The sequence below is a fragment of the Temnothorax americanus genome, unplaced genomic scaffold (genome assembly GCF_048541705.1).
Source record: "Temnothorax americanus isolate GAGA-0224 unplaced genomic scaffold, ASM4854170v1 Scaffold57, whole genome shotgun sequence".
Lineage (NCBI taxonomy): Eukaryota > Metazoa > Arthropoda > Insecta > Hymenoptera > Formicidae > Temnothorax > Temnothorax americanus.
The window spans coordinates 898,607-905,928 of NW_027509721.1; the positions used below are offsets into that span (position 1 = coordinate 898,607).

At 31.7% G+C, this 7,322-nt stretch overlaps 1 protein-coding gene across 1 annotated transcript in view; it reads right to left on the bottom strand.

Moving 5' to 3' along the window:
• Sdk (sidekick cell adhesion molecule) overlaps positions 1 to 3,614 on the bottom strand; it is a 30,372-nt gene extending 26,758 nt beyond the window's left edge. The window contains exon 1 of the mRNA XM_077419658.1: positions 3,596 to 3,614. The gene's annotated coding sequence lies outside the window, so the exon portion shown is untranslated. The remainder of the gene's footprint in view (positions 1 to 3,595) is intronic.
• Between the last annotated feature and the right edge of the window lie 3,708 nt (positions 3,615 to 7,322).

Sequence of the window (7,322 nt, forward strand, 5' to 3'; positions counted from 1 at the left end):
GCTGTAGGAAATATCGGAGTTCTGGTTTATATAAAATATTTTTTGTATAGTTCTAAACATATAAAAGCATTTTTTAAAGAATTCCTGACTTTTGAGCGTTATTAATTTATTTAAAAATTTTACAACGTTGCTAACGTCCGGAACTCTTTAGAAATTGCTTTTATATGTTTAGAACTATACAAAAAATATTTTATATAAACCAGAACTCCGATATTTCCTACAGCGTCTCACTCATATACTCGTAAATGCGTCTTTCTCGGGCGATAAGAATTATTTAAAAAATGATTAAATAATGTTTATCATCAGAACTCTTTAAAAAACGTTAGAACGCGTTCAGAACTGTACGAAAATTATAATAAAACTCGCAGAACTGTCGAAATACGGCCAGCGTCTCACCTATTTTCGATAAATTCCTGACTTCCAAGCGTTATTAATTTATTTAAAAATTTTACAACATTTTTTGCCAACGCCCGGAACTTTTTAGAAATTGCTTTTATATGTTCAGAATTATTCAAAAAATATTTTATATAAGCCAGAACTCCGAGATTTCCTACAGCGTCTCACCCATATACACGTAAATGCGTCTTTCTCGGGCGATAAAAATTATTTAAAAAATGATTAAATATTTTTATCGCCAGAACTCTTTAGAAAACGTTGGAACACGTTCAGAACTGTACGAAAATTATAATAAAACTCGCAGAACTGTCGAAATACGGCCAGCGTCTCACCTACTTTTCGATGAATTCCTGACTTTCGAGCGTTATTAATTTATTTAAAAATTTACAACATTGCCAACGCCCGGAACTCTTTAATAATTGCTTTTATATGTTCAGAACTATTCGAAAATATTTTATATAAGCCAGAACTCCGAGATTTCCTACAGCGTCTCACCCATATACCCGTAAATGCGTCTTTCTCGGGCGATAAAAATTATTTAGAAAAATGATTTAAATAATGTTTATCGCCAGAACTCTTTAGAAAACGTTAGAACACGTTCAGAACTGTACGAAAATTATAATAAAACTCGCAGAACTGTCGAAATACGGCCAGCGTCTCACCTATTTCGATAAATTCCTGACTTTCAAGCGTTATTAATTTATTTAAAAATTTTTACAACATTGCCCGGAACTCTTTGGAAAATGCTTCTATATGTTCAGAACTACTCGAAAAATATTTTATATAAACCGGAACTCCGAGATTTCGCTTAGCGTTTCATCGTTTTCCGTCATGATTACTTTTCGGTTAATATTAATTTTTTAAAATATAACACAAATATTCTAACGCTCGGAACTTTTTAAGAAATGCTTCAATATGCTCAGAACTACTCGAAAATATTTTACATAAATCGGAACTCCGAGATTTCAACTGGCGTCTCAACTCGGTATACTCGTTACATGGTAATTTTTTTTAGTACTTTATAATTAATTTTTTTGCTTTTATATGGCAGAACTCTTTATAGAACTGTTATAGAACTATAGATCTCGCAAAATCTGATGAGATACAGTAGTGGAACTTGTGTAGGACAAAGTGAGACGCTGCGTGAACCTAGCGTCTCAGTTTGTACTGACGCGTTTTTTGGTTTTAAAAGCCAGAACTATTTGTTTAAACTAGCACGAACTCTAGAACTATTGAAAAGGAAGTCAGAACTCTCAATAATTTGTGAGTTTCCGCAAAATGAGACGCTAGCTTCACACACACAAAAAAAACAATTTCTTTTTAAGTTGGGGGGCTAACTTGACACGGGTAAATAGAGCTCTTGCTCCCATTGATGATAGTTGAGTGATTGACCTACCCATTTGTACACTTAGCAGTACTCAGTTTACTTACATTTTAAATACAGTGTTGAAATTGAAATTTTAACAATATAAGCATTTTATTCTCTTTTCTAAGCCTTGAACAACATTGAAAAAAATTTTCATAACTAAAGATCAAAAAATCAATGAGTAAGGAAACATTTTTCATGCTGCAATGAGGTCTTTTAGACCCCTCATGTTATTTACAAAATTCTTGAGAGATGTGGCATTTAAGAGTTAATTATAATTAATTCTTCACTTATAAGTAATAACTATAATAAAGTGAATATATTCTTGCGGCAAATTTAGAGACTTTTAGTTGGCTCATTCATATATTGATCAACTCCTGAAATATTACTAGATAAAAAAGTAAAGATTATATATATATATATATATATATATATATATATATATATACACATATATATATATATATATATATATATATATATATATATATATAGGGGTCTTTTAGACCCCTCATGTTATTTACAAAATTCTTGAGAGGTGTGGCATTTAAGAGTTAATTATAATTAATTCTCACTTATAAGTAATAACTATAATAAAATCAATATATTCTTGCGGCAAATTTAGAGACTTTTAGTTGGCTCATTCATATATTGATCAACTCCTGAAATATTACTAGATAAAAAAATACAAGATTATATATATATATATATATATATATATATATATATATACATACATATATATATATATATATATATATATATATATATATATATATATATATATAAAATAATTTTAATCATACTTTAAAATGACGCTCTATATTCAAACAGGATGCGCAATAATAATAAAAAAGACATTAGCCTCTTGAACGTAATGAAATTCGCGAAATACCTTTTAGTCAGGCAGGTTTATATTTCCATGTTAAATGTTTCATAAATATCTGACGTAAGCAAATCTAGAGCATCGAAAATGAAACGCGTGCTCCCCTATAGAAATTTGTGTAGAACGAGTTACTGAACATAACTGTGATGACAATCATCGCATGATTCGCCGTGCACACGAACTCACACATATACACGCAACAGTAAATACAATACGTGCAAGCCGAGGCCGCTGAAAAACCTTATTTTAAGCGACGCAGCTGTCACTAAGGGTAAAACGGGGTGGCACGTTTACAGAGGGGCAGCATGGACGCGGGTCGCGAACGAAAGGCTTTAGTGTCGTCCAACAAAATGAAGGAATTTCTATTTTGCGTACGCGACCCAGAAACCACCGTCGAGATCCATTCATCTTTAAGCGGTCGTGCCGCTACAATTTGGTTCGTTGTATGCTAACGATGCGAAGGACGTGATAAACGGTAGTCTTTGCCAGAAAAATCGAAAAAACGCAAACCCGGCACGTTTTGGTTTTAGCGGAAAAGTGTAAGCGCATATTAGAAATAATTTGAACGTTTAAGAATAAAAAATATAACCAACTGCTAACTAAATATCAGGAGAAACGCGGAAAAAGATATAATAAAAAAAAATATGTACAAAATAAAAAATATATAATATTTATATACATAATTATAATAAAAAAAGTACGAATAAATATAAATATTTTATATCTTATATTTACAATGTTTATCTTATCTCTCGATCATAATTATAATTACAATATTACTTTGAATAATAATTTTGCATAACTTTTGCAAGAGATTTCTCAGCGCGCAGCGCGAGAACTAGAGAGTGACGGAAAGAAAAAAAGAAAGTCTTTGGAGCGCGATATGCAAGGACAAGCACTTTTAGATGTACTTGGATTCCGAACGGAGATGCCTAGATAATACATACCGGTCGGTGGGGGCGAGGCACCGCAAAAACGTTGCGCATTGCGTCTTACTGCACGCAGCCAGCTATATTGCCGTTGTCAGGATGCTGACTCCCTTTTCACTGCAGTCTGCAGGTGGCCAACCTCTCGAGTTCTCTCGGGTCGCGCCACTTGGCGGATAATTTTCGATATCGGAGATTTTCAGGATTTCCTCGACAAATTTCTAGCTCCTTTTTTTATTTTTCAATCTTATGGTTTTATCTTTTGACCACGTACGCATAAAGGAAATATTGCTGTGTAAAACTTGAATTTGTTTAACGGAGTAGTTTTTAAATTATTTATGTTATACTTATAGGTATATGTGGAAGGGTAAAAACCACACATGTAAATCAATTTTTTAAAAATATTTTCTCGTGTGCGTAGATGCAATTTATAGTATATTGTACAGATTGCATCTATGCACACAAGGAAATATTTTTAAAAGTTTGACTTACACCACTGTGGTTTTTACCCCTCCATATGTATAAATAATACAATTTATACATATATATTACATATATATATTTAATATACATATAATTATTTAAATTTAAATAAAAAGTAGGTATATATGTATATAAAATACATCTTTGCGTAATAGAATCTGTATCAAATTACCCTCGATTATACATGAAAAGATGTTTTCTTATTAAAATCATAGTATAAATCACTACTAAAATGCTGTGTAATTCATTCGAGTAATCAATAAAAACCAGCAATGCGGACGTAGAATGCATATTCTACTGCAAATTAAAGTGCGCGGATTAATTCTTGAATTATTTATGATAGTAACTATTATTCGAAGTCCTTTAAATGCGCCCAACGGCGGCGGATGCGATCAATCCTTTTAAGTGACGTAACATGCGATAAACTTTTCTCACAATTTTCTAGATATAACATATATACGGTATCTCAGGCAGAAATTGCACAGCGTTATTTCTTGCCAAGTTTAGAGTTGACTTATCTGAACAAAAACAAGTAAAAAAATAGTGCAAATAATATAATATATATATAGAAATTTGCACTTGGCTTCCTCATAGAAGAAGTAATGTCTTAAGATCACGGTCTTACATACAGGTCTCTAACTCTAATGTGTGTATGTGCCAAATTTACCGAAATTTCTATAACTTATAGAACTAATAACCAAATCTTAACAAATTGTATATGAAATAGGGATAAAATTTTCCGGGGAGGTACTATAGAGGTGATAGTTTTTGTTACAGATTTTCTGGAAACCGTTTTTTTTATTTTTCTAATTCTTGAGTAAAAAAATTAAAAAATTGTTTTCCAGAAAATAAATACGAAAACTAACACTCTATAGTACTCCCGGAAAATTACCTCTATTTCATATACAATTCGTTAAGATTTGGTTAATTAGATCTGGAGTTATAGAAATTTCGGTAAATTGGCACATCATACACAATTCACACATACACACATACACCCATACATACACACATACCGACATTTTTAAAATAGCATTTTTCGACGTTTTAGAACATTCTGAACTGAACACATTGGCAAAAGCAACTTAAAAAAAATTTTTTTTTACGAAAACAAAGCTTCCTCTATATAAGGAAGCAAAAAAACGCCCACATGTTCTGTAAAGGACAGTTAGCACTTTATTTTTTAAATATAATTAATAAAATTATGGCTCTTACTCAAAGACCTCTATAAGATTCCTGATACATTTCAAAAATAGATATGATTCGATTAAATATGAAAAATAGAAATCTGGGTAAACGGAGCGTCAACTTTACATTTTCATTATTTACTAAAATTGCTAATAATTTTTCATTTCAATTCAGAAACGTGTTGTCACAGTGCTTTTCGATAAAAGCACTATCAAGAATTGTCGAGAAAATGCTATATATTTTTCATTCCTTTTCTTAACACGCAGAAATTACACTGTTAAAATTGTAGTGCCAAATATATTCAATTTGAGTCATTTTTAACCTTTGTTGTGCACACCTCTTCAAAATTACGTATTGTGCACAGGGAGTGTATTATACCCCAGTCACTTAATTGTTTATTACAGACGTACAATTCGTTATTTTGACTCAAACAAATGCTGGCTATTGTGTTCAAAGCTTCCAAAATAAGGTCTAATAGGTTCATTAATATCTTGCAACATAAAAGAATTATAAAGATATGTTAACTAAAAAAACCGAAAAATGGACTCTTTTCACTAAAAAAATGCAATAAAAAGTCCCGATCCGCATTGACGTATTAGAAAAAACGCGTTTGAAAATACGCTGGGGTCTATTCGACCCCGTGTGCACAACAAAGGTTAATCATTACTATAGATCGCCGCACTGTTCCTACTCAATATGTCATTAATTTAATTAAAATAATGTTAATTTAACTAAACCAATAGAGTTAAAATAATGCTGTTTTGTATCAAAGTAACAAATTCGATACACATGATAGTTAAAAATAACAAAATGTTATTTAAGGTATTTAAATTTTATCCTTTAATATTTACAGAAAATATTTTCATCCTCATCTTAATTTTAGAATCTTAATGTAATAAAACTGCACCACTCTGAAACCAATTCCATGTTTCTTTGATTCCGGAACACCCTATCTGTCTGTCGTTCGCGAGGACGTGTGTGAAGTTAGCATCTCAAGTGTTAGCATCTCACAAATAAACTGCAAATTCACTTGCATCCAGCATAGTTCTACAGTTCCTGATAATTTTTAACAATAGTTCTGATGAATTTACTATTTAAATCGCGTTTTTTAGAAATGAGATGCTAACTTCCAAAAACACCTGATAGCATCTCATCGTATTTCGAATACATGATCACGGAGCAGTAAGATTCCATAGAGTTCTCCAGTCTAGACACATTCTGTCAATAGTTCTGACGATTAAACTCCGTAGAAAATAATTTATAATTACAAAACCCATCTGATCTCATGTGTATGAAGCTGGCGTGGAAACTCACTAATTGTTTACAGTTCTAGAGTTTCTCTATGAGTTAAACAAATAATTTCGACCATTAAAACAAAAGAATTGATTCAAACAAAAGTTGACTAAGACGACAACTTCACGCTGCCGTCTCAATTGTCTTACAGCAGTTCCTTTATTATATCTTATCAGATTTTGATTTGCAGTTAAAAACGAGTTCTATAAAAAGTTTTGCAGTTTAAACCAAAAACATCGTTTAAAATAACGTAAAAAACTAACAAATATAGAGTACCAAAAATATCAAGCTGAACGAGTTTTCAGAGTTCTGGCCATTTCCAAGAGGTTCTGTATAGTTATGAATACATTATGCATTTTTAAAGAGTGTCCAAACAATGTCAACGGTGTGTTTTTAAAAAATTTAAAATGCCCGGAACGCATTTTTTAATACAGAAAAGGTGAGATGCTGGACGATATTCGAGAGTTTACTGATCGGAAAAGATTTTTCGCGCAGTCCACGGATTAACAATTTTTACTAAAGAGGTTCTGGCACTACAGCGTTGTGTTGTTTTTAAATATTTTACTGCCAGGAAAGTGCTTAAGGACGATAGTGAGAGCTAATAGATACTCGCTAGTCTGGTCATCGTAAAATATTTTCATGCGTCTAAACGTATGTAACAATTTATCGAAGAGTTTGGCAACTACCAGCGGGTTATTTTTTAAATAAGTCTAATATGCCATAAAAAATGCATTTAGACAGATAAGGGTGAGATGCTAGTCGCTATCGATAGTTCCGGTCATCG